The 26654-nt window shown below is 37.3% G+C and overlaps 1 protein-coding gene across 25 annotated transcripts in view; it reads right to left on the reverse strand.

Moving 5' to 3' along the window:
• POGZ (pogo transposable element derived with ZNF domain) overlaps positions 1-8660 on the reverse strand; it is a 59865-nt gene extending 51205 nt beyond the window's left edge. For 7 of the 25 annotated variants that reach the window (XM_056819399.1, XM_056819398.1, XM_056819397.1 and 4 more), the window contains exon 1: positions 8307-8660. The gene's annotated coding sequence lies outside the window, so the exon portion shown is untranslated. Of the gene's footprint in view, positions 1-4857; positions 4907-8306 lie in introns of those variants that run through there. The other 18 variants (XM_056819387.1, XM_056819382.1, XM_056819381.1 and 15 more) reach the window with 8 other exon arrangements.
• Positions 8661-26654: the final 17994 nt, after the last annotated feature.

Raw genomic sequence — 26654 nt, forward strand, 5'->3', positions numbered from 1 at the left:
GCCTCTTTTCTAAAAGACCAGAATGTAGTTCTCTTTGATTAGAAACCTTAGTCTTTCAATAAATCACTGCTCTGCAAAATGTTTTGGCCCTCTCAAAAAGTTTGAACCAGAGGATTATTTTAAATGCATGTCTGTTTTTAATCTTTTTATGCCCAAGCACCTTAGTGTAGTGCCTTGACCACCATAAACACTTTACAAATGTTTATTTTCTTGAATCTGTATTATCACAAGAGATTATTTGGATTTTTTTCTTTTTCTCAAGGAAGAATGAATAAGAAGATACTCATATTTTCCTTAAGCAGAAATATTAAATTCTACTCTCCAACATGAAGTAACTCTTTTGAAAGAAACAGCTGAAAAAAGTGATTTAGTTTTATGAAAGGTGATGGGCCTCAATGACTAGAGAAGACCTGAACCAATTATGGTAACTTAATAAAATGCAATATAATATCTGTACCATAAGACAAATATGAAAAATTCAGAGGAAACTGGGGAGATGTATAAAAAGTGATGTAAAATGAAAAAGCACAGCAAAAAAGTCCATTAACAATAACTACAACAATATAAAGATCAGTGAGGAAGCAGCAAAACTAGTAATTGTACTGGTCTCTTAGTACTATTCTGTCAAAGTTAAAGCACACATTCCTCCTTTTTGTTATTTTGGATATACTTTGTCTAGGAAGCATCTTTCTGTAGATGGCTAATCAAGTGTTTTGTTGGCAAATGCCACCCCCAAATAAAAATCAGTTAATGAGTCTTTAAAAAGATGTCATGGAAATCTGTTTATGTTCTATCTACCAGTTCTTAGCCTTAAATATGAGAAATAAATAAGGTAGCACTGCTAAGACATATAGCTTACAATTAAAGGTTCACAATTCAACTCAATGGAAAATCATCTACATTTTCCCAAAAAATCCAACTGTGGTCATAATATCATAGATTCAAAGCTAGAAAGGATCTTGTATGTCCAATGACTCCAAATCTCTCATTTTCTAGATGAGGAAATAGACCCTAAGAGTTTAAATAATTTGGCCAAGATCATACTGGAATCTAAACCAAGGTTCTCAAATTCTTAATGTATTGTTCCTTTTGTGTCATACTAGCATCTATCATAGTCTTTCAACTAATAATGAATTGTTTCAATTTTTTGCATGTAGTTTTCCTTAAGGAATTACCACACATTACTTAAATCCACATTATCCAAAACCTTCATTTTAGCCATTGGTTTGAAAGGTTTACTTCTCACCAAACCTTTCCCATAACTATTAATGTACAAAAATAAACAGGATCAATTTCCCTCTCTCATTGCCATAAGGGTGGAATAGGATGAAATGAGAGATGGTAATTCACACTCTAGAATGTGTTCTTTATCCCACCTCATGATGAATAAAAAGTTTTGAACCTATACTCTCGATGTTTATATTTACTTATTTATAAAGTTTTATGTTACTCCTCTAATAATTATGTACACGATAAAACCTACACATGAAAGGAATTTTTAAAAATTGGAGATAAAATGAATTAATATTCAATCCTAGAGCCAATAGGGAGCCACTGGAGTTAACTGAATTGGGGAATTTATATAGTGAGATCTGTGATTTAAGAAAATTGCTTTAGCAGATGTTTAAGGGAAGATTTGAAAGAAGTAGATTTAAGACAGAAAGACAAAGTAGGAGGCTACTGCAAGAGATAATGAGGATTTGAACTAGAGTAATGGCTCAGTGAGTAGAGTAAAGGAGACAAATAGGAGAAAAGTTGTAAAAGGAGAAATAAGATTTGGAAACCAAATGGACAGAAGTTGATAATTATTAGGTTGTGAACCCAGGTAACTAGGATTGGTACCCTCAACAAGAGTGAATTTTGGAAGAGGAGTGGGATTTGGGGAAAAGAAATATGAGATGTGATACAGACTAGAATCCATCTAGATCTCATCTACTTGGTTGCACCCACAAGAAAAAGGAGGGCTCTTATTTATCCATCATTCCTGTACAGAGAACTTGTCATTTTCCCAATGGCTGTTAGCCGCTGATAGTGGTACTGAGGGAGCATCTAGGTAATGACTGCCCTGAGTGACCTTAAAGTCAAGGAGAAAGAGTAAAGAAATGTTGGGAGATAAGAGTAGATGTACTTATGTTAGAAACAAATCTCATGATGATTATTTTGGGAAGAAAGGTATTCAACTTATCTCTCCAAGTTCAGATTGGTTGATTATCCTATAGGGTAAGGCCACAGTTCTCACTTTGAAGGCATTAACAAATTACTTTTTGAATTTCATCTTTATTCAATTTGGAGATCTACTTTTGAATAAAACTCCCAGAAAAAAGTATAAAATTGCAGAAAGCAGGAGCACAATATTAGTACAGACAACTATGTACCAGGCCATTACATGGGAAATAAGGCTAAGTACTATCAAAAGAGATGTGCATGTAAAATACTTTCCACTATATAAACCATTTCCCCAAGATGAGTAGTTCCCACCCCCCAAAAGATTATTTTAAGGATTTTATGAGTTAAGAGAGGGAAAAGGACCATCTACTCCAATCCCCTTATTTTAAAAGGGGAAATAGATTGAGGAAGCTGAAGTTCCTTAGGTATAATAGCTAAGGAAGATTGTAATCCAGATCCTTTGATATTAAATGCTCTTCCGCTCCATCAAGTTGACTCTTACACCAAGTAAAGCTTAAATCCCTCCATTTAGCATTCAAAACTTTTCTACACTTGTTTAACATTGTACTATTACCTTTCTGGTAACGTCCTATTCTCCTGTATAAATTCTACATTCCAGTCAAATGAACCTCTCTGCTCTCAAACACTCACTGGCCTGCCATACCTGGAATGTTCTTATTCTATATACTTACTTATTCAAGTCTTACCCATCATTTAACTTAAACAGTACCCAATCTATGAAGCCTCTTTTGATCCCTGGTTGTAATAACGATTCTTCTCAGAATTCTATAAATAACTATGTAAACACATGCTCTAAATAGTTAAGAGAAATGCAAATTAAAACAGCCCTGATATTTTACTTCAAACTGCAAACTGGCAAAGAAAACAAAAAACAGGAACAGTCAATATTTATATAACTTTTCTGGATATCAGTTTGTAATTAATTATGCAAGAAGAGTGACTAAACCGTTCATGTTCTGACCCAGCAAATCCACCATTGGTCAAGGATGTCAAAAAGGCCAAAAGTAAAGCACAGATCATTACTTTCTGTGATAGTCAAGAACTAGGGGGAAAAAAGTGGGTTCCCACTGATTGGTAAATGAATGAGTAAATTATGGTACATAAACTTAATAAAATATTATTCTACAATAAATTTTGAATTAGGAATTCAAAGAAATAAGGAAGATTTGTATGAACTAATTGCTAAATGAAATAAGCAGTATTTTCCAGAAATGACTATGCTGTAAAAGCAAGTCTCCTAAAAAAAAGTTAAAAGAATAAGTAACACATATACCTCTCTTCTTGTAGTAGAAGCAGGGACAGAAAGTTACCTACATTTCCAATTGTGGTCACACTATCAGGTATTTTATTAAACTACTTTTATTTATTACAAGAGAAGGTTCAAATTCTGGGAAGAAGTCATGGAATGAATTTTCAGAAATGACAGATTAAAAACAAAAGGCATCAAACTTTAAAAAATTACAACATACTTTACTAAAATCAGTAAATGAATAAGGATGGGGAAGGGGAGAACCCTCATTAAATCTATGGCAAGATTTCTTTTTCATAACATTTCCATTTTACTACATAATCTTTAACATGTATTGTTAATACAATTTGGTTTTACATCACCTTCCTTTCTGAATATATTCTTCTCCCCTTATCCAGCAAGCCATTCCTTAAAACAAAGATCACAAAAGGGAAAAAAGCAGCCTTAAGGCAAAACCAACAGAAAAATCACCCCCCTCTGACCACATTCACAGAGTTCTACATCCATAGTACACAGTCTTAGTAGGAGGGAAAGGTGGTGCATTTTCTCCTTTTCTCTGGGGCCAATCTTGGTCATTATAATTACAGCAGTAGGTTTCAGGTTTCAGTTCTTTCCATTTACATTGTAGTCATTGCCTATATTATTTTCTGGGAACTATTTATTCCACTCTGCATCATCCTCTGAATACTTCATGTTCATTGTTTTTATGTTTTTTATTGTTTTTAATATTTTACCCACAAGTTTTCATATTTTAGTAAAGATGCTACTTAGAAAAGTTTCCCAGCCATGTCAAATGCAACCTGTGGGCACCAGTGTGTTTTAAGGATCTGTGATTTCACTGATTTATGGAACTTCCTAGGAAGAAACTCACTACCAATACACAGACCTGCTTGGGGCACTGAAAAGTTCAGAGATCAGGCCTAGATCAGGCAAGTCTTACTAAGTTACTCTGGATCCATAGCCTTTCACAGACCTCTGGCACACATACAAGCCCCAGGTAATGTAAGACATTCCATTCATCCTTTATCCTGTGTTTTTTTATTTTTGATGTGTCAAGTGAATGTGAATAATTTTATTTTAAAATTCTATAATATCTATCAGCGTGAATACATCAATTTCTCTGTGGAAAAAAACAGTGCTCCCCCCTTTCTCTCCCATAATATTTCCTAATGAAATGTTTTGCAAACACCAATTATGTATAACCAATAAGAAACTTCTTAAAAATTACTATATTGGTTTAAAGGTTTGCAGTTAGAAAAAACCTGTAACTTGAGTTTTCAAATGAGTAACAGTAGCTACTTTTAAGTAGCTATTATATGCACAAAAATGCTCAATAAACTGTATACCTGTTCCTTTATTCTTCTGATCGTCAGTTACATTTTCTAATAATAACTGAGATAGGAAGAGACAAAGTTTCTTACCATTTCTAATCCAGTAATGCAGCCTGCCTCACACAGAGGATTTGAATTCAACAGCTACATGGCATGTAAAAAAAAAAGTGAGAAAAAACTGTTCTTTGCTGCACCACAATTTACTCAAGAGCAGCAACAACATTCAGAATGGGTATATTAAAAATAGTACTAATCATATTCTGATGAAAGCAATATAAGATTTTGTTTATTAATTTAAATACCATAAGTGTAAAATCCATGTCTTGTCTTGTACATCTGAGAACATCATTATACTCTTCAGGTTCTTTATCAGGAGTAAAAAGTACAGTTGGATTACAGGAGGAAGCTCTACACTCATTTTTTAAGCATTTCTGTCAATTTTTTTGCTAATTTAAATATTCGTCCTTTCTAAAGTATCTTAAGGACAGCAACAAAGCAAAGACTGCCTAGATTAGATGAAATGGTGGAAATCTATGAAACAGGAGGCACTTATGTATGCTCCATCTTAAATAGAACTTGATTTCCCAGATTTAATCAGCTAGAGTTCGCATAATCTATAAAAGCTTGGAGGAAATAACATTCATTACAAAGGACCTATTCAACATGGCAAAAGAAAACACCTGTTTTGACAGTTCGGGCACTAAACTACATTAATGTTATGCATAGCAATTTTTTTTTCTAGTGTCTTTTCTCAAAAACCTTGAGAGATTTGGATTTGATTTTCAATTCTTGGTCATTTTGCCTTCACTTTTTGAACTTACTCTGTTGGCATGTACTTGTTCAAAACTTTAGTAAATACTAAGTCCATATGACTTAAAAAATTGCCTTAAGGTAAAAAAAAAAGGAATGCCACCTCTCCCCAAGCCTGGCAGAAAATAATGTCCTAAACAATTACTCATTATTTTCTCAATTTCCTTGTTTTTATGACAAGCAACAAATGAAATCTCATTAGGAAAGATTGGATTTTAACAGAAAAACCAAGAACATTTTTGCATCTGATCTTTTACACAGCCAATCTTGAAAATTTGAATTCAACAGCTACATGGCATGTATCTTGAAGATAGCATCTAGAAGAATAGAGAAAAAAACTGGTGGTTGTGTTGGTTAATTCATGACTGATTATTAGACAAACTGAGTTTAAAAAGCTATTCCCCCAGGGGCAGCTAGGTAGCTTTGTGGATTGAGAGCCAGGCCTAGAGTCTGGAGGTCCTAGGTTCAAAATTGGCCTTAGACCCTTCCCAGCTGTGTGACCCTGGACAAGTCCCTTAACCCCCATTGCTTAGCCCTAACCACTCTTCTGCCTTGGAACCAATACAAAGTATTGATTTCAAGACAGAAGGTAAGGGTTAAAAAAAAAAAGCTACCCCTCCCACCCCAAGAAGTGAACTGCCAGGTTTGAGGACAAAATATATAAGCTTCTAACATAAAAAAATTCAGTTACAAGAGCTTGACAGAAAATGTTTACAGTTCTCTACTCTCTCAAGAAATGCCTCAAGTAATTTTTTTTGTCACCTGTATGACAATCTTTCAGCCAACTCAAGAGAATACCACAAAAGGCAAAAAGTCACCTTTTTTAGTCAACAAGCTGCCAGGACTTTTAAAAAATAAGAACTATAAAGGATCAAAATTAAGGAGTTGCATAAATTCCCACCATGCAAAACTTTTTTTCCAGAGGCTAAGCTGTCAGTTTTGCCAAAGGGCCATAATTTTACTAGAACACGAACAATCTCGACCCACCAAGGAATATTTCAAAAGAGTAATTTTTAAACAATCTAACTAAACTAATAATAAACTAAAAGCTTTATTTGCCTTTTTACTAACTCTGAAATATTAGTTAACAATTCAAATGTCTTTGGATAAGAGCTCCAAAGCAAAGCACTGGGCTGTTATACACTGAAGTGTATAGTCACTCCTCTCAAAGATCATTTTGAAAAATAGAGACGAACAAATAAACAACAATAAAGGTCTCCAAAGCTACTCCACAGATGTAAGAGTCTGAAATGGAAAATGAGCTAAGACTCATTACCAAAATAATGCATTATGACCATTAATTCCTCTAATTTGTGTAACATCACTGCTAAACAAAAGGAAAATAGCTAAAGGGAAAAAGATGAGACAAAGGATTAAGTCTATTACTGCCACATCCCTCTAAAAGAATCAAAATGGGAGGCTTTAACTGTCACCAGAAACCAAAACTTCCTATTGGATCCCTTCAGGAGTAGAAAGGACTTCTTGAAAAGAACACAGGCACCCCTCCCACTTCCCAAGCCAAGTCTGTGATGAAGAGATATTCAAAGGCTAAGTCTGGCAGAATCAAGAATAAACTGTGATCTTAACTTTTCTCCTCCTTTACAAGAAGAATACTGACGAACTATTATTATTACAGTCTCTTCCAGCTCTAAAAAAGCCCTATGAAGCAAGACCTATGTAGAAAACAGGAGATTCTAAACCGCATTTCGAGGACGCCAAAATAAGATAAATTGGGGGGAGGGAGGGAGAGCAGAGCAGAGAGCAGGTGAATAAAGAGGCGAATCAGTGTCTTCTCTCCAGGGGCGCCAACAACTGGAGAAAATAGTCCCAAGGAGAAACATGGCGCCTGCTGCGGCAGGACACCTAAATCCAAAAAATATTGTCATCAAAACCTCATCTTTAAAAAAACTTAAAAAAAAAAGTATTAAATCCGAGCGACGTCCCTAGAAGAATCTGGAGAAGCCCTGGGCAGAAGGCTCGCACCAAATTGGAGACTTGGGGGCAAGAGGGAGTCTTCAAATGGTATGGGGGGGGGGAGAGATTACATAACTAGGGGGAGGGGATTCCATCCGCCCATCCCGACTAAAGAAACCCCCAAACTCTATACTCCCTCCCCGAACCAGAGGAGGTGGCGGCAGTGGGGAAGAGTGCGTAAACCCCAATGAGGAAATGTTATCCCTCCGCTTTCCCCACCAACCATCTCCTCCGCCGCAGGCTCGCCCCCCGTGCGCGCGCGGGAGGGGGAGGGGAGCTCCCGAAGCTCCACCCCCTCTGTCTCGCGCTGCCGCCTCCAGGTCCCCTCCCCCTAGCCTCTCTCCGGGTCAGGGCGCGCGCGCCCCCGCCCACCCCTTTCCCCAAAGCCCAGACAGGGACATCGTCGTCGGAAAGAGAGCGTTTTAGAGGGCTCGGCGGCGGGAGTTGGATGGAAAAGGAGAGTGGGGGGAAGAACAAGGTTGGGGGGACTTTTCTACTTCTCCCCTCCCTCCCCGCGACTCCGGGGCGCACGCACGCATACACGCTCGCTCCGCTCCCGCTCCTCCCTCCCTCCGCCACCTCCGCTCGCGCCGTGATTCGCGGTGGGCGCGTGCGCGCGCGACGCTAGCTTCTCGCTGCCGCCCCCCCCTTCCCATCCCCCTCTTTCATTGTCTCCTGGCCGTCCACCGCGGGCACCGAAAAGATAACGGAACCCCGGTAGAAGGGGTGGAGGAAGAGAACACCCGATCACTCACCTCCTCCCGTGGTCGCCGCCGCCGCTAGTCTGACTTGAGTAAGGCGCCGTCGCCTTAAAGGGACCTTGCACCCCGTCGCTGGGAGAAGGGGGTGGGAGGGGACGGGAGTGCAGGGGGAGGGGGAGAGGAGGAAGAGAGACTGGCTAAGCCTTAGCTCCTCGATGAGGAAAGGAAACCCCCCTAGGGCCCGAGTGATTTTGGATTGTTTTTTTTCCCCTGGGGGGGGCAGGAGGGCCCCGGGGGAGGGGAAGTGGGGGGGGCCAAGGAATGTGGCTCCGTATACGGGAGCTGGCGCGGGGGAAAGAGAAGCCGACTCCCCCCACCGACCCTCCTGCCCCGCGGAGGAATACGTTTACGTCACTTCCGCTCTTCCCCTCTCGTGAGCCTTCCATTGGTTGGAACGCCTGCACGTCATGGGATCACCCTAACTCCTCGGCCCGGTCTTCTTTTCTAGTCAAGTTTGGCTGGGTCCTCAAATAAATAAATAAAGGAAAAAAACATTTCTGAGAAATAAGATTGTTTTAAATGGTTTTAGCAGTAAATCCCCCTTTAAAAAATTATAAGCGGAAAATTGGCTTGCCCAAGGAAATGCCACCTCATTTCACCCCATGGGTTCCTAAGCAAGATTTGTGGGCCTCCTACTCCCCACCCATGCTATATGATGATGCCCAAAGAGGAGCCTAGTGCCACAGCTAGAGGGGTAGACAGCAGGGCCAACTAGGGCTTGGATAGTGTGTCACTGGGCAGACTGGAAAAAGGCACAATGGCGCTACTCAATGGAATCCATTTTCACATCCAGTCCACTTTCATCGATGTCTTTGCAGTGACATTGTTTCTATGAGCAACTCCAAAAACGCAACCAATTCTCATTCCCAGCATTTTGGTCTAAATAAGAAGACTTCTTGAGGACCTATCAAGTTGTTATCATGGGAACTTAAATGTTTTTGGTATCCTCATCAATTGATTCAACAAAGATCCTAAAATCTAAGACAGCAGGTTCTCAATCCTTTATTCATCTCATTGGGCCCATCCAGTTATGTCAACTCAAAATTTTACATCTTCAATTAAAAAAGAAATCTGTTGCCCCTTACCTTATTAGAAATTGCAGAGTGTAAATCTTTTCCTTTGGTTGGTTCTCTCTAATAACTCCTCAATTTGTTCTCAATTGAACAATTCTAAGTTTAGAGTTAAGTCAGGAAAGATTGGCAGGAGGCTTGTGATTAATTTGACTCTTTACTCTTTTCTCAGACTTCATTTTATAAACACAAAGGCCATCTTTTTTATGGCCCAGACTGTAATTCCATTGGAAGAGAACTCCCAACTCCTCATGAGGAAATTCTCTTTACAAATGCAGATCACAACTTAAGATCTTAGAGAGTTTACTGGGATATTGAGAAATTACATGTCTTGCTCAGCATCACATACTTAGATTATGTCAGGGGTAGGACTGGTACCCAGGTGTTTCTGACTTGAACCCCAGTTCTATGCTGTGCTATGCTGCCTCTTATTTGCTTGGGAATAAAAATAGTGTAACCCTTCTTCCATGGGAACACACCTGTTATATAATACATTGGAAATTACCCTTAGGCAACACTTTGTACCTTAATTTCCTCAACTGTAAAATTATTAGACTAGATAGTTCTGAAAATAATTTCCAGTAAAAAATTTTATGATGTAATACTTGTTCCAATGAATTCTATGCATATAGGCAGCAATTTTATGTCGTAGAAAGAATACTAGATTTTGGGATACTGCCAGGTACAGCTTTTGCCTTCAGATACTTCTTACTGGCTTTGTGATTGTGGTCAGGCATTTAACTCCTCTAAGCCTCAGTTTCTTCCTTTATAAAATGATAACATTGGCATTACCACATAGGATTGTTGTGAAGAAAGTACTTTGCAAACCTTAAAGTAATTTGGAAATGTTTAGAGAAAGGACCGTATAATTAGATATTGGAAAAGTCATTATTCACCATACATTCAACTAGCATTTTTAAAAAAATTAGTCCATATAACATAGATGGAAAAATTCTATTGGGTTCTTTCTAGCTTTCATCCAATAAAGCCCCCAGCAATGCCTGGAAATGTGAAAGCAGTTCTGGGAGAGAAAATGCCTATGAAACTATATTTAGCTCTCTGAAAACAATGGGATGATATATTCCCAAGGCACCATGCTGAGATGGTAAAGCAAAAGCTAAATTAGATTGATTGGCCTGTAATGTTTGAGCTCATATCAATATGTGGAGAAACTAAAATAATATGATGATTAAGCTGAATCCAACCCTTTGGATACTGATGACAATTTCCCCCATTGAATGATGTATGAGGAAGCTGTAACATGTCAATACTGATTTGGTAAAGCTGAAGAAATCTGGCCTCTGGTTCAAAGGCCAAGATACTAGCAAAAACTTTATCATTTACTTAAGGAAGACTATTTCAACTCCTTTATGCAACAGTTTTCTGTGTGATCTGAGAACTAAAAGAAAAATTTAAGGTTAACTAAGGTCCCATTTGGGGCATATTAAAATCAGGTAGCCAAAGAGTATTTGGCTTTTTACAGCTTGTGAGAACATTTTTTTCCCTATTCCTTTGCTCTGTGATTTCTGCTATGGGTTAAAAATTAGAAGCACCTGTATCTTGGAGAGTGGCAGAGTCAGATGGGATGATAAATGATTTCAACATAACTTCAAAAGCAGTAAATTATGGATGTTGTCTATGATGTCATGCTGGTTTTCTTAAAGTGTGTGTTTTTTTTTTAATATCTCTGATTCAAGATGAGGCTAATTGTATTGGAGTCCATAAAAGAAATCCAAGTGCTGGAGGCAAGATGATGGGGTAAATGGAGGAAGATTCCAGATTCATTAGAAAGGAATAAATCCAACAGCCTGTTCTCCCCTGGAACCCTGGACCTCAGGTGGTCAAAGCTTTCGGAGTGGTGTTGGAGGCAGGCAGCAAAGGAGGAAATCTTTGCCATCTGGGATGAGTTCCAGCTTGTGGAGATCTAGAGCTGGCTGCATTTAGTCTGGGCACCAGGAAGATACAATGTATATATGTATGTGTCAAGGAGAGTGCTGAGCTACCTAACTTCAAAGGAAGAGAGTACTGATTTAGTGGCAATCTTGCTACGATAGCATAAGAGGGCTTGGGTCAGAAGATTGGATTTGATACAGGGATATTTTTATTTTATTGCCTCAGTGTGTTTTTTTTTTAATTTTTAAAATTAAATTTTTTCTTTTAAAACCCTTACTTACATCTTAGAATCAATACTATGTATTGATATATATCTAATCTAAACCCTAGCTGATGCATTAATTTCTCCTATAAAGAACATCTACTTCTTTTAAAAATAAACCCGTATCTACTATTTTGGAATCAATACTAAGTATCTGCTCAAGGCAGAAGAGAGGTAAGGGTTAGGCAGTTGGGGTTAAGTGACTTGTTTAGGGTCACACAGCTAAGAAGTGTCAGATGAGATTTTAACCCAGGTCCTCAGGACTTTAGACCTGGTGTTCTATCCACTATGCTATCTAGCTACCCTCTACTATTGTAAGGAATTTGAGGAAAATAAATTAAGGATTTGACTAAATATGTGAGGATTCTAAAATAATCTTGTGGTCACCAATTTAAAATACAGCTCAAGTCAGAATGACTTCTAATAGCTTTTATATACAAAAAGGGTGGAAAGAGTGAAAGTAGAGAAATACAAAAAGAGGGTAAAGAAGACGTCTACCCTATCACACTAAACATTGCTCCATAGGGCTTGTTAATCCTAGACCAGAGGACTGGGAGTTCCATCCACACAGCCTCCTGGAGAAGGCTTCTCCAAAACTAATCCCTCTCTAAACACCTGGAAAGGAAGGCCAGCTACTCACTCACCCAAGAGCCAGTCCAACAGCCAAGGTCCCAAGTTGAAGCTGAGGTCCAAGTCATAGTCCCAGTTCCAGATCCTCCAAGCTCCAGATTCAGGCCAAAGAGGACTTTGAAGACTATCTCCAGAAGACTACTTGCAGAAGACTCCAACCGAAGAAGTCCAGGGCTTTTATAGTGACTTTTTGTCCCTTCCCCTCTTCACAGGGGCCAATCACAGCTTCCAAATTGCCTAGCACCACTCAGGGGGGAAGAGTCTATGGGATCCACTTCTCACTTCTGAAGGTGTTAACTCTTATCAAAGAAAGGCCTCTCTGGAAGTGTCAACCTGTTATCTTGGGCTTCTGAAGGTATCAACTTTTATCATAGGATTCTGACTGATTGAGTCATCACCCACTTTAGCAAATGACTTGTGAATACTCTTCCTTCTTCCAATTACTTGTGAATTCTCTTATTTGATGGCTACAAAGTGTTAACTTAAAATAGGCAAAGAGAATAAAGAATTCCCTTTTACACTATAAAGACCCATACAAAATACTTCACTTAATGAGATCACTACTTCATGAAATGGTGTATCCCATTTTTAGAATATCTAACTATTATGGAGTTCCATATTATATTGAACTGAAAATTAAATCTCTTTAACTTACATTCATTAGCCATAGTTTTGACCTCTAGAGGTACACAGAATAAATCTAATTCTAATAGTCTTTCAAATATTGTATTTGAAGACAGCCCTCATATCTTCCCACTAAATGTTTTCTGCAGATTAAAAACATACCAATTCCTTTGGCTCATCCTCTTATGATATAGTTTCAAGTATACTCAACATTTTGTTTGCCTTCCTCTGGTCATACTCAAAGGGCTCAGTATCCCTCCTAAAATGTGCAGATAACAGAATGTAATCATCTAGGCATGACTTGAACAGTGCACAGTAGAGGAGACCAGTCATTCTGGGCACTGCTTCTGTTTATTTTCATTCAGTAAACATTTGTTAAATACCTATTATGTGCTAGATTTTGTTAGGTGTTGTAGATACAGAGATAAAAGTGAAACATTCCTTGACCTCAAATTGTTTATAGTCTCTTGGCAGAAAAGAATATATCCACAGAGAAATAAATAATAAATACATACAAAGAGATTTCAGGAGAAAGGACACTTGTCCAATGGGAAGAAGGGAAGAAGATCATGCAGGAGGGAGCACTTCAGTTGAGTTTTGAAGGAAGCTAAGGATTCTACAAGGTAGAACTAAGGAGAGAGTACATTCTGGGTGTGGAATGTTGTAAACCTCAAATTTCCTTAGACTTTAAATTAAAATACAATGTTCAAAGAATGGAGGTAGGAAATCCAAGGTCTGTGTGACTGGAAGACAGAGAAGTACATGAAAGAGAGTAAGATATATAATAAGCCTGAAAAGGTTGACCAAGAACGTAAGGAGCTTAAAGTGCCAAACAAAAGAGATTATATTTGATTGTAGATATAGATTGTGAGCCACTGGAACATATTGAACAGTGGAATAACAACATCAGACTTGTGTTTTGGGAAGATTACTTTGGTAATTGTGGAGGATGGATTGGAGATGGGAAGGACTATAGGCTTATTACTATGGTTGCCATCTTACCTCAGGATCTCATAGCCTTTTGCCCCAACTATTGCAATAGATTCATTTTAGGATTGTGGTCATGGGAAGATAGAAAAGGGGACAGAGTTGAGAGATATTGTTAAGGTAGAATTGAGAAGACTTGACAACTGATTAGATATGAGGGATGATGAAAAATGAAGAACCAAAGATGACTCCAAGGTTACAATCCTGTGATGAGTTCAGCTCATCAAATTATGAGTCACAGAATGGGATAAGAGGAATGAGGTTGGGATCAGGAGGGTCACAGACAGATTAATAGACCTCTTGCTGATCAGTGACAAAGTTTATTGATTTCAGGTAGCTATTTATAGATGGTTGGATCAGGCAGAGGGATTAGATCACTCACAATGGAAGTCAGTGATTAACAGAATGGAAACAATGGATTTAAATTACCTGGATGGCTTTGAGCAGATTTTTCTATAGGTGATAATTCAACATATCAGTTCAACATGTCAATACATAACCCAGGTTTTTACAGAATACTATATGTTCTTCTTACAGAATTCCTACATCAGTAATTTCTTGAAAGAACATGAAGTATTTTGGGGGAGATGAGGGGTTGAGTTGTTTGTAGGCTATGGCTACTGTCAATGTGGAATCTAGAAGCCCCCAAACTTGTAGCCTAGTAAGATTTGATGACTCCCAGTTTAGTTAGCTTGAAGGTGAAAGCCTCAAGTTTAACCTTGTCACATGAGTTTCTCCCTGAGGGAAAATCCAACTTCACTAGTCAAAGACTAACAATAGACCTTAAAGTAGTTAATCCCATCAGGTGTGAAGTATCACTTTTTGTCCCAATAGTTTCTTCCCTTAGGCCAAAGTCCTTTACCAAGGTAGCCCAGCCTTTGGCTGGATCTTCCCTTTTTGTGTCTATTGTAAAGTCAATCCCAGCCCTTCACTTTTATTCCCAGCTCCTCATTTTTCCTTTGCTTCCATTGTAAAGTCAATCAGCTATCCTTCTCATCCTCAGTCCCCATGTTCCTCTAGAAAAATATTTAAGCTTCCCAATTTAATGGCTCTTTGGAGTCCACTCCCCAGGCATAATATCCCCAGAGTTCCAGAGTGTAGACCCTGTAAAAATTTTGGTGCTGGACTTTGAGTAAAGGGCCAGATATTGGATTTATCCCTTTCCTGATTAAAGACTTGGTTTTTCTGAATATTGAATAGTTTTTGGTTTTTTTTTTTCAGTTTGACACTACCCAGAGACCTTGCAAACTGGGGTAGATTGGGCATTCCCAAAGCCTTACTTGATGGAAGCCTCTGTTCTTGTCATGATGTTTCCACAATCCTGCATGATGAAAAATTGAGTAGTGCCTATGACAGAAATAGGAAACTTAGGGGAAATAGTGAGACTAAGAGAAAACTAATTAATTCAGTTTTGAACACATTAGTTTGAGATGGCAGCTATCTAGAGGCAACCAAGTACCATAGTGAGTAAAGTACTAGACTTAGATTCAGGAAGACTGGAGTTTCACTTATCCTTTAGACACTCATTATCTTTGTGACTGTGCTAGTCACTTAACCTCTGAGCCTTGGTTTCCTCATCTGTAAAATGGGATAATAATGCCTACCTCACAAAGTAGTTGTTAGGATAAAGGAGATACTCTATAAAGCTCCTTAGAAGCCTTAAAAGAATATAAAAATTCTCATTTACTTACTATTAGTAGTTGTGAAGAGTGAATCAAACTCTTTTTGTCTATCAATCAGCAACTTTAAAGTTAATCAGTCAAAAACTTAAGTACCCCTACTTAGTACTTTATCAGTCACTAAGTCTGAGAGTTCACAAGAAACTTACTAGAGTGGGTGACAACTCCAGAGGCCACTGTCCCAGGCCCTTGGGCAATGCTAGGCAAATTGAAAGAATAAGATGAAGTGACAGAGAAAACTGCTTTTAAAAGGCCAGCTCAAGGATTCAGTCTGGAACTCTGCATTGGTGAGCTGGACTGGAGGAGGAGACTCTTTCCTTGGATCCTATGGTGGTGAGTGGAGTGATTCCTTCCTTTGTTCTTCTGGTGAGATTCTTGGTGGTCTCAGCCTGGTGTGCACTGAAGGTTCTTGGCGGATTCTTCAGTATCTCCTGGCTCTTTGGATTCACATTTTTGGTCCTCTGGAGACATTTGGATTTAACTTAGGATATTTGCAGCTAGTGAAATAAATGACCCTAATAAGGATGGTGTTGATAATGTTATTGAGATACTAAGGTTCTTGAAAAACAAGGTATTATGAAGGGAAGATTAAGGAATAGGGGTCGCTAGCTCTAAGGGATTTCTCACTAGATTCTCACCTTCTGAAACCTCACAAAGGTGCCTTCTTTATCTTGATGCTCCCTAAGCCCTAGCCCGATTGTCTAGATCCCAAAATATGACTTGGCTAAACCTGACACTATTTAATCCTCCCAGATTTATTTGTAGGATGTAACAGGTCTTCAGATATATTTAGAAATGAACTCAGGTTGGTTGTATCCATCCTAGCTGGGCCAGTCCAGAGTTGGGCTCAGGCCTCACCAACACTAGTTTTGCTTAGGTTAACTGGTCACAAATCTTCTTAGTAGGCAGGAACACTTTCAGCATACAGGAACAGTTTTATTTTAAAGCAAGGAAGGGTTTCTTCAGTTAGGAACAACAGAGGTAAGTCTATTCAGTTCCAGGGGACAGGAAGTCAAAACCTCCTCAGCTCAAACAAGAGGAAGTCCAAGATCTCCAGTCATCTCAAGAGACAGGAAGTCCAAGAGCCCCAAGTAACTGTGGGTGTTCACTCTATCCATTCTCTGTGTTCCAGAATCTCTTGTCACTTGGTTCCTAGCATGAGGTCAGCTTTCTTCTTGTAAAATATCTCTCTCTCACTTACTGCAACCCATTTCTCTTCTTCCCTTACTACACTAGGCAGTAATTTCTGTCTCTTTATCTACATTTTCCACTTTCACTCTTTTTATCTCTTTGTAAATAAAGCTGCTAAAAGTCATTTTGACTTAAGCTGTAATATTTTTTAAATCCACAACCACAATATCACTTTAGAATTCTCATATTTAGTATAAAACCTAAATTTAAATTCTTACACGGTGGTGATGGTGGTAAAGAAATTTCAGAGTTCTTAGTTACAGAATTCAAGCATTTGAGGATGATGGTAAGCTCAAAAGTATGACCATCCTTATATGTAACTGAGATGAAGTGGAGGAGTTTGTCATGGAGGTTGAGTAGATTGAAGAACTGAGAAATTAGACATCAATATAATTTTTCTAATATGAGGGCTACACTATAGGGGGAGTCTGTGAGGAAGCACTGCATTTTTTGATGAAGTATATGTAGTGTTTGATGCTCACTACCTTCAAGTTCTACCAAAAAAATGCATTCTCATGTCTCTTCTTGGTCATTATAATTAAAGTATTCAATATTTTTGTTTTGTTTTTTTCATTTACAATTTTATGGTCATTGGGTACATTGTTTTCTTGGTTCCACTTCACTTTGTGAAAATATTTCACATACAATCATGTTATTCCTATACTTCTCTGTGTTCTTACACTTCAGTAATACCTCAAGCCATTCATGTACCACAATTGGTTTATCCATTCCCTAATCAATGGGTATCTATTTTGATTTTAATTCTTAGTTACCACAAAAAATGTTGTAAAAAATGTTGATATTTATGAGATTTTTCTCTTTATCTTTGATTTTTGTGTGTATATCTAACAGTTGAATCTCTAGGGCAAAGCATATAGACATTTAATATTTTTTAACCTCTCTTTGAGATTCATACTATATAAATTTTAGCTTTGTGTCTTGAATCTAAATCTAAACAATTGGTTGCCAGGGATGATACCCAAATAATAAAATACCCAAGTCAGCTGGGAATTATGGAGATTTTAATTAATATAGAGAGAAGGAATTAAGGAGTGATATATATATATATATATATATATATATATATATATATATATATATATATATATATATATAGAGAGAGAGAGAGAGAGAGAGAGAGAGAGAGAGAGAGAGAGAGAGAGAGAGAGAATGAGAATTAATTTAAACTGCTCTGGCTCAGGCTGAGCCAGCCAGTAGTTAAAGGCCTTGGCCAAAGTGGCCTTCCTGAGTCTAAAGGAAAGGGAGTCAGTCTTATCACTCACCACGAGACTGTCTCCAAGGAAGCTCCAGTCCTCCACTGCACTCAATCTCCTGAACTGAGTTCTGAATCCAATTCCACTCTGGAAGATGGCTGAATAGAAGAAGCAGAAGTTCAGACCTCTGAAAACTCTTCCTTACCGATCACAAACTGAATGCTTCTAGGGGACTGAAAATCAAACCCAACAACAAGACAGAGTCAAGGAACCCTCCTTCTAGACTCAATTCAAAAGGTATGCCCCCCCCCAAAGCCAGAATATGAGAACACTTGGGTTTAAGGGGAAGGCAGAAGGAAGGTCCCAGGACCCATTCCCCCCCTCCCCCAGTCACCTAGAGTGCTGGGCCTCCAGCGGCAGCGGGAACCTCTGTGAGGGCAAAGGTGCTGGTCTGGAGGGTGTACCTTGCAGGCAGGGCAATGCCAAGCTCAGAGCATCGAGCACAGATGATGGGGAAGGACCTGGAGAGGGAGCTGGCAGCCTGGTCAGAGCCGTGGAGATCTTCCATACTGCTCCAGCCTTCCAGGAAGTTTTTGGTCTCAGAGAACACCTATCCCAACCCAGCTGAACTAAATCCCATCAAAAGTTTTCAGAACTCAAGGAAGCCTAGGCTGCAACACTGACTGCTGGACTTTAATCCAATCAAAAGCCTTCAGAGGACAGGGAAGGGCAAACTCCAACACTCCCAACACCCCTCCCTGAGAGACTACACTGAGAGATCTGACAAAGCTCTAAGACGGGAGACTGACAGAAAGCCCCAAAACCAAAAAAATGAGAGGAGCAAGAGCACAGACAAATATGGGGAGCAAAGAAGGGGTAAATATGAGCAAATAACAGAAAAGAAAGAAATTACAATTGACAGCTTCTGCACAGGCAGTGAACCAAGAACAAACAATACACAGGAGGATGCAAGTAATAAAACAGAAATCCCAGCAAATTGGACAAAGGCTTTGGAAGAACTCAAAATGCAATTCAAAACACAACTAAGAGAGGCTGAAGACAACTGGGACAAGAATTTAGAAACGAAGATAAGTCATCTGGAAACAGAAAATAGTGTTTTGAAAGCCAAAATCAACCAGCTTGAAAATGGGGCAAAGGAGATGAAAGATGGGGCAAAGAAGCTGAAAGATGAGGCAAAGAAGATGAGGTAAAGGATTTGAGAGATGAGGTAAAGATAATGAAAGATGACCTCCAAAGAAAACCAATTCCAATCCAAACTGAATTGCCTCAACTGACTTTTTACTCCTCCTTTTAAAGAAATTTTCTCTTATGCCACTTCCCCTAAATTTTCACGCCTACCAATCACAGTAGATGTCTTTTTCCAGGACTGCCCATTCTGGGTTCTCACCACTCTTTAGTTCTCACCTTCTCTGGTTAGATTATATCTTCTGAGGCACTTCACACTTCTTTGTTAAGCTTATCTTTTGTGAGTTACTTGACCTTTTTGTGATTAATTTAACCTTTACAGGTACTTAACACCCTTTTGTATAAGATCTAAAAATAGACTTAGCTTAAAGTTCTAGCTTCACTATGAGGTATGAGTTAAGTACCTTCATTGTTCAATCAGGAGTTTACAACTTTATCTTCCCCTAAAATATGTCTAAGTATGGGTAGAGTAATGTAAAGTTCCCAAGATATTTCTGATTCTTGTTAGACCAAGTATCTCCATTGTTACAATAAAGAAATAGCTAAATAAAATCTTCTAAAGTACAGTCTGAGTAGTTTTTAAGATTTACAATTTGGTGCCCTATTTTTTATTCTATACTTTCTTCTAACTTGGTGTTATTTGATCTTTGTTCTGAATATTCAGAAACAGCCAATTATGAAATTATTCTTATACCAATAACTGTCTGTTTCCTATTTATTAAAATGTAATCAATTTCATTCTTAGTGATACTATTTGGCATCCAATATGACTACCACTTCCCAGCTCTCTTCTAAAAAAAATACTTATGTTATATAACCGTGAAGTTTCTGTATAATATTTTAGCCTTTTAAATTTCTTATTCCTGAAGCAAATTTTCTAACATTTTTTTCATTGTTCCTTTTTGTGCTCACCTTTGCATTGAAGTTGCTAAGTAAAGTATACATTCATTTAATGTGGAAGGTGTTACTGAGTTCTTCAGTGAATTTCTCCATCTGCTAAACCTCTATAATTGATGTTGGCTCAGAAACTATAATTATTTTCCTTTTTAAAAAATGTTTTATTTATTTGGTTTTTTACATCACCATAATTTCCTCTAGGACCCCTCCCCATCCCCAAGAACCACTCAATAAACAAATAATATATTTAAAGACAAAAAAAAGAAGAGGAAAAAATCGGTATAATTGATCACTACATTTTTAAAAAATCAGAAATATGTATAATGCATTATACTTGTGGGTCTTCCATTTCTATAAAGGGGTGAAATAAGGGTGCCTTATATCTTTATAATTTTTCAATATTTGCTTTTTGGTAGTTTTTGTGGTTATTCTTTCTATCTACATTTTTGTAGCCATTGTTTATATAGTTACATTGTCTCTGCTTACTTCATTTTGTGTCAGTTTATTTAGATCTTTCCATGCTTTTCTGTATTTTCCATATAGCATAAATACTAGTTATTACTATTATCATTACTTTAAAGGGCAGCCAAAATGGTGGCATAATATCAGGGAAATTCAGAAACTGCTCTGAATATCCTTCCAAATCGATCTTTAAAAAGTATCTCAAAAGGACTGAAGTCAAACCAGGATGTATGAGGGGGTCTCTCCCACTAAACACAACATGAAAGATAGGCAGTGTGGGTTTCTATGATATAAAGGGGCAAAACTGCACAAGGAAATGGGCAGGCCAACCCCCCCCCCCCACTACCCCCACACCCACCATGGTAGATGAGAGCCAGGACCTGGGCAACCTTGAGATTCTAAGATGCAGTTTATACTAACAAAAAACATTACAGACCTACCCTTGGAGGCTCCAGGTCCTGGCAGTGAGATTCAGAGCTCAATAACACTGGGCTCAATTGGGCCTCTGACAGGGCAGTAAAGATAGCCCCATGTCAAAATCCTGCGAGCCAGAAGGTGTGTCTGTGAAAATATGGTTTGCCAAGACTGTGAATTGCCAAAACTGTAAGGGTTTCGGCCAAACTGTAAAGACAATTTTTAGTGTATTGATTTAAATAAAAAATAAGTGGTCACCATGGGAAAATTCTCAAATATGAAAATACCCAAGTCAGTTGAGTTTTATGGAGATTTTAATTAATACAAATGAAGGAATTAAGGGAAGGAGAGAAAGAGAGAGAGAAAGAGAAAATAGTAGAAAGGGCCTAAGGGAGAGCGAGTCAGTCTTTACCACTCACCACAAGATCGTCTTCAAGCTGGGTTCTTCCACTCCAAACAGAAATTAGCTTCCAAACTGAATTCAAACTATAACTGAATTCAATTGCCCTTAACTTGTTCCTTCGCTTCCTTTTAAAGAGATTTTTTTCTTATGTCACCTCCCCTAAATTTTCACATCTACCAATCACAGTAGACACTTTTCCCCCGGACTGCCCATTCTTAGTTCTCATCACTCTTTAGTTTTCACCTTCTCTGGGTATATTATATCTTCTGAGTATTTCACATCTCTTTTGCTAAGCTTGCCTTTTATAAGTTGCTTGACCTTTTAGTGATTAATTTAACCTTTATAGGTACTTAGCACCCCTTTGTATTAGATCTAAAAATAGACCACCTAGCTTAAGTTTTTTGCTTCACTATAAGTATGAGTTGGGGACTTTCATTATTCCATCAGGAGTTTACAACTTTATCTTCCCCTAAGGCACTGTCTGAGCAGGGTGGAGTAATTTTAAAGTTCTCAATACATACCTGACCAAGTACCTCCATTGTAGAAAATGGGGAATAGCTTAGTCAAATCTTCTGGAAGTAGAGTCTGAGAAATTTTAAGATTCACAAAGGTAAGCTAGGAATGACTAGCAACTTTTGCAGAACTCCCAGTCCTCAAGCAGGAAAGTGAGACAGCAGTAAAGAAAATTCTTAACCCTAGAAAATTTTTACAGAGAAAAAGAGCAAAAAACAGAAGCAACAGGAGAGGGTGAGAAATAAGCAAACACAAACTTTAAAAAATGGAAACTGCTTGCAATCTCTGGAGGAACTAAAAATGGAGTTCAAGAACCAAGTAGGACAGATAGAAGAAAAATGGAAAGAAAAGTGGGGGAAAAAATGAAAGTAATGCAAAAAGAAAATGACAGCTTAAAAGGCAAAATTGGTCAAATGGAAAAAGAGACACAGAAATCAAATAAAATAATAAGCATATTAAAAATGAGAATTGGCCTATTGGAAGAACATGCAAAAAAAGTCCAATGTTAAAAAGAATGCCATGAAAAGTAGAATAGGGTAAATGAAAAAGGAGAATAAAAAGATCATGGAGGAAAATCAGTCTTTAAAGACTAGAATTGGAGAATTGGAAGCTAATGATTTCAAGAGTAATCAAGAAATAATAAAAGAAAATTAAAATAATGAAAAATAGAAGAAAACATGATGTTTCTCATTGAAAAAAAACCTGACCTGGAAAATAGATCCAGGAGAGATAATTTGAGAATTATTGTACTACCTGAAAGTCATGACCAAAAAAAATCCTAAACATTATATCATAAGAAATTATCCAAGAAAACTGCCCAGATATTCATGAACAAGAGGGCAAAATAGACATTGAAAGAATCAACAGATCATCTCCTGCAATAAATCTCCAGATGACCACTTCCAGGAATGTTATAGCCAACTTCAAGAGTTCCCAGGGTAATGAGAAAACATTGCAAGCAGCCAAAAATAAATAGTTCAGTCAGGATTTCACAGGACCTGGCTGCTTCTACACTGAAGCACCACAAGGCTTGAAATATGATATTCTAGAAGGCAAGAGAACTGGGTCTACAACCAAGAATCACCTATCCATCAAAATTAACTCTATGTGGAAAGAAAGTATGGGCATTTAATAAAATAGATTTCCAATCAATCCTGAAGAAAAGACCAGAATTAAACAGAACATTTGATGTCCAAAAACAAAATTCCAGAGAACCATAAAAAGATAAGTAAGAGAAAAAAATGTAAGGTATTCAATAGGTTTAAATTAATTATATTTCTATGTGGAAAAATTATATCTGTAACTCTTAAAAACTTTCATTATCATAGTAGATAGAAGAAATATATGTAGGCAGAGGGTGTGGTATTAAGCTATTTTGGATGGTAGGTAAAAAATTAGGGGAAAAAAGAGGATTGTACTAAGAGAAATGCAAATAAAGAGATAAAATGGGGTAAATTATACCACATAAAGAGGTGTATTAGCAGGGGTTGGGGGAGAATATGATTACAAGAAGAGGAGGATGAGGGTGGTGACAGTTAATATTTAAATTTTACTCTCATTGGAATCAGTTCAGAATGGGAAGTTCAGCCAGATTTATTGGTGTATTGAATCCTGTCTTATCCTATAGAAAAGTAGAAGAGGAATAAGGAAGGAGTGTGTGTGTTGGAGTAATATAAGGAAGGGAAAAGTTGGGGTGGGGTAAAAAGACCCTAAAGAGAAGTAGGAGAGGAATAAGAAGTGAGGCGGTAGGAAGGGGAGTAAAATAAGGGAGGGGGAAAGGGGAACTTATTGAAAGCAAAGCACTGGTGTGGAGGGAAAGAGTAAAAGGAGAAAGGGCAGAATTAAAAGAGGAAATCACAATAATGGGGAATATATAGATGGTAATCATAGCTGTGAATACGAATGGAATGAACTCACCCATAAAACAGAAACAGTTAGCAGAGTGTATTAAAAACTAACATCCTACCATATATTGTCTACAAGAAATACATGAGGCAGGTAGACACACACAAGGTAAAGGTAAGAGACTAGAGCAGAATTTATTGGGCATCAACTGAGAAGAATCATGATCTCTGACAAAGCTAATGGAAAAATAGATCTGATTAAAAGAGATAAGGAAGGTAATTACATCCTGATAAAAGACAGTATAGACAATGAAGAATACCAGTATATACATCAACATATATGCATCAAATGGTATAGCATCCAGACTTTTAAAGGAGAAACTATTGGAGCCAAAGGACAAAATATATAGTAAAACTATACTAGTGGAGAACCTCAACCTTCCCCTATCAGCTCTAGATAAATTGAACCCCCCCCAAAAAGAAGAAATGTGAATGAAATTTTAGAAAAATTAGTGATAATAGATATCTAGAGAAAAATGAATAGAGATAAAAAGGTGCTTCTTTTCAGCAGCACCTGGTACATATACCAAGATTGATAATGTACTTGGGTATAAAAATATTGCAACAAATGCAGAAAAGCAGAAATAATAAATGCAACTTTTCCAGATCATAATACAACAAAAATTATAATAAGAGTGCAAGGAGAGGCAAATTACAATTTAATTGGAAATGAAATAATCTAATTCCTCAAAACTTGTGGTTTAAAGAATAAATCATAGACACAAAGACTTGTACAAAAATATTCATAGCTGCGCTCTTTGTGGTGGCCCAAAACTGGAAAACGAGGGGATGCCCATCAATTGGGGAATGGCTGAACAAACTGTGGAATATGTTGGTGATGGAATACTATTGTGCTAAAAGGAATAATAAAGTGGAGAAGTTCCATGGAGACTGGAACAACCTCCAGGAAGTGATGCAGAGCGAGAGGAGCAGAACCAGGAGAACATTGTACACAGAGACTAATACACTGTGGTATAATCGAACGTAATGGACTTCTCCATTAGTGGCGGTGGAATGTCCCTGAACAACTTGCAGGGATCCAGGAGAAAAAAACACCATTCATAAGCAAAGGATAAACTATGGGAGTAGAAACACCGAGAAAAAGCAACTGCCTGAATACAGAGGTTGAGGGGACATGACAGAGGATAGACTCTAAATGAACACTCTAATGCAAATACTATCAACAAAGCAATGGGTTCAAATCAAGAAAACATCTAATGCCCAGTGGACTTTCGCGTCGGCTATGGGGGGTGGGGGGGAGGAAAAGAAAATGATCTATGTCTTTAACGAATAATGCTTGGAAATGATCAAATAAAATATATTAAAAAAAAAGAATAAATCATAGAAACAATTACTGATTTCATAGATGAGAATGACAATGAGGAAACAACATATCAAAATTTATGGGGTACAACCAAAACAGTACTTAGGGGAAATTTTATATCCCTGAATGCCTATATCAATAAAAAAGAGAAAGAGGAGAGCAACAAATTGGGCATGTGACTAAAAAACCTAGAAAAAGAACAAATTTTAAATCCTCAGGTAAAGATCAAATTGGAAATCCTAAAAGCAAAGGAGAAATTTATACAATTGAAAGTTAAAAAAAACCAAACAACTATTGAACTAATAAAAGTAGGAGCTGGTATTTTGGAAAACAAACAAACAAACAAAAAAACCCCAAACAAACAAATAAAATAAAGTATTGGTTAATCTAATTTTTAAAAAGAAGAGAATTAATAGTACCATAGTACCATGAATGATCTCACCTCTAATGAAGAGGAAATTAAGGCAATTATTAAGAGCAATTTTGCCCAATTATGTGACAATAAATATGACAATCTAGGTGAAATTGACAAATATTTACAAAAATATAAATTGTCTAGATTAACAAAAGAGGAATTAGAATGCTTAAACAATCCTATATCAGAAAAAGAAATTGAACAAGCCATCAAGATATTCCCTAAGAAAAAATCCCCAGAGCCAGATGGATTTACAAGTGAATTCTATCAAACATTTAAAGAACTAATCCCAATACTCTACAAACTATTTGACAAAATAGTCAAAGAAGGAGTCATACCAAATTCTTTTTCTGACACAAATATGGTAATGATTCCCAAGTCAGGAAGACCAAAAGCAGAGAAAGAAAACTATAAACTAATCTCCTTAATGAGCATAGATGTAAAAAATCTTAAATAAAATACTAGCAAAAAGACTACAGCGATATATCACAAGGATTATTCACTATGACTAGCTGGGATTTATGCCAGGAATACAAAGCTGGTTCAGTATTAGGAAAATCATCCACATAATCATATCAACAACCAAACCAATAGAAATCACATGATTATATCAATAGATGCAGAAATAGCTTTTGACAAAATATCCTCACTTTAAAAAAATAACTCTTACCTTCCATTTTAGAATCAATATTATGTATTGGTATATTGTGTGTGTATATATACATCAGCACCTTTGAGGTAAATATAGGGGTTTTCTTCTTACCCATTATTGGTAAATATGGGGTTTTCTTTTTGTCCATGGCTTCTTTGGGTTATAAGCCTAGTAGTAGAAAGTCTGGATCACTTTGGTAATTTTCTTTTCATAATTCTGAATTAATTTCAAAATGACTTTACTAATTTGCAGCTCTATCAATAATGCATTAGTATGCCTGTCTTCTCACAATCCCTCTAATATTGACCATTTCCATCTTTTCTCATTTTTGCCAATTTATAGATTGTGAAGTGAAACTTAAGGGTTGTTTTGATTTTCATTTTTCTTTTTATTAGTAGTTGGGAACTTTCATATGTTTGTTAACAACTACAATTATTTTTAAAGTACTTTTTTTTGGCAAATGCTAACAATCAATAATGTAACATAAGATGTACAAGAGAGAGCTTCAAGAATATAGAGAAGTCTCTAACGCCATAATCAGGCATTAATTTTCTACTATACACAAAGTGAGAAAAATAGAATTAGAACAATGTATCAGTTGC

The sequence above is a fragment of the Monodelphis domestica genome, chromosome 2, assembly GCF_027887165.1.
Source record: "Monodelphis domestica isolate mMonDom1 chromosome 2, mMonDom1.pri, whole genome shotgun sequence".
Taxonomy (NCBI): domain Eukaryota; kingdom Metazoa; phylum Chordata; class Mammalia; order Didelphimorphia; family Didelphidae; genus Monodelphis; species Monodelphis domestica.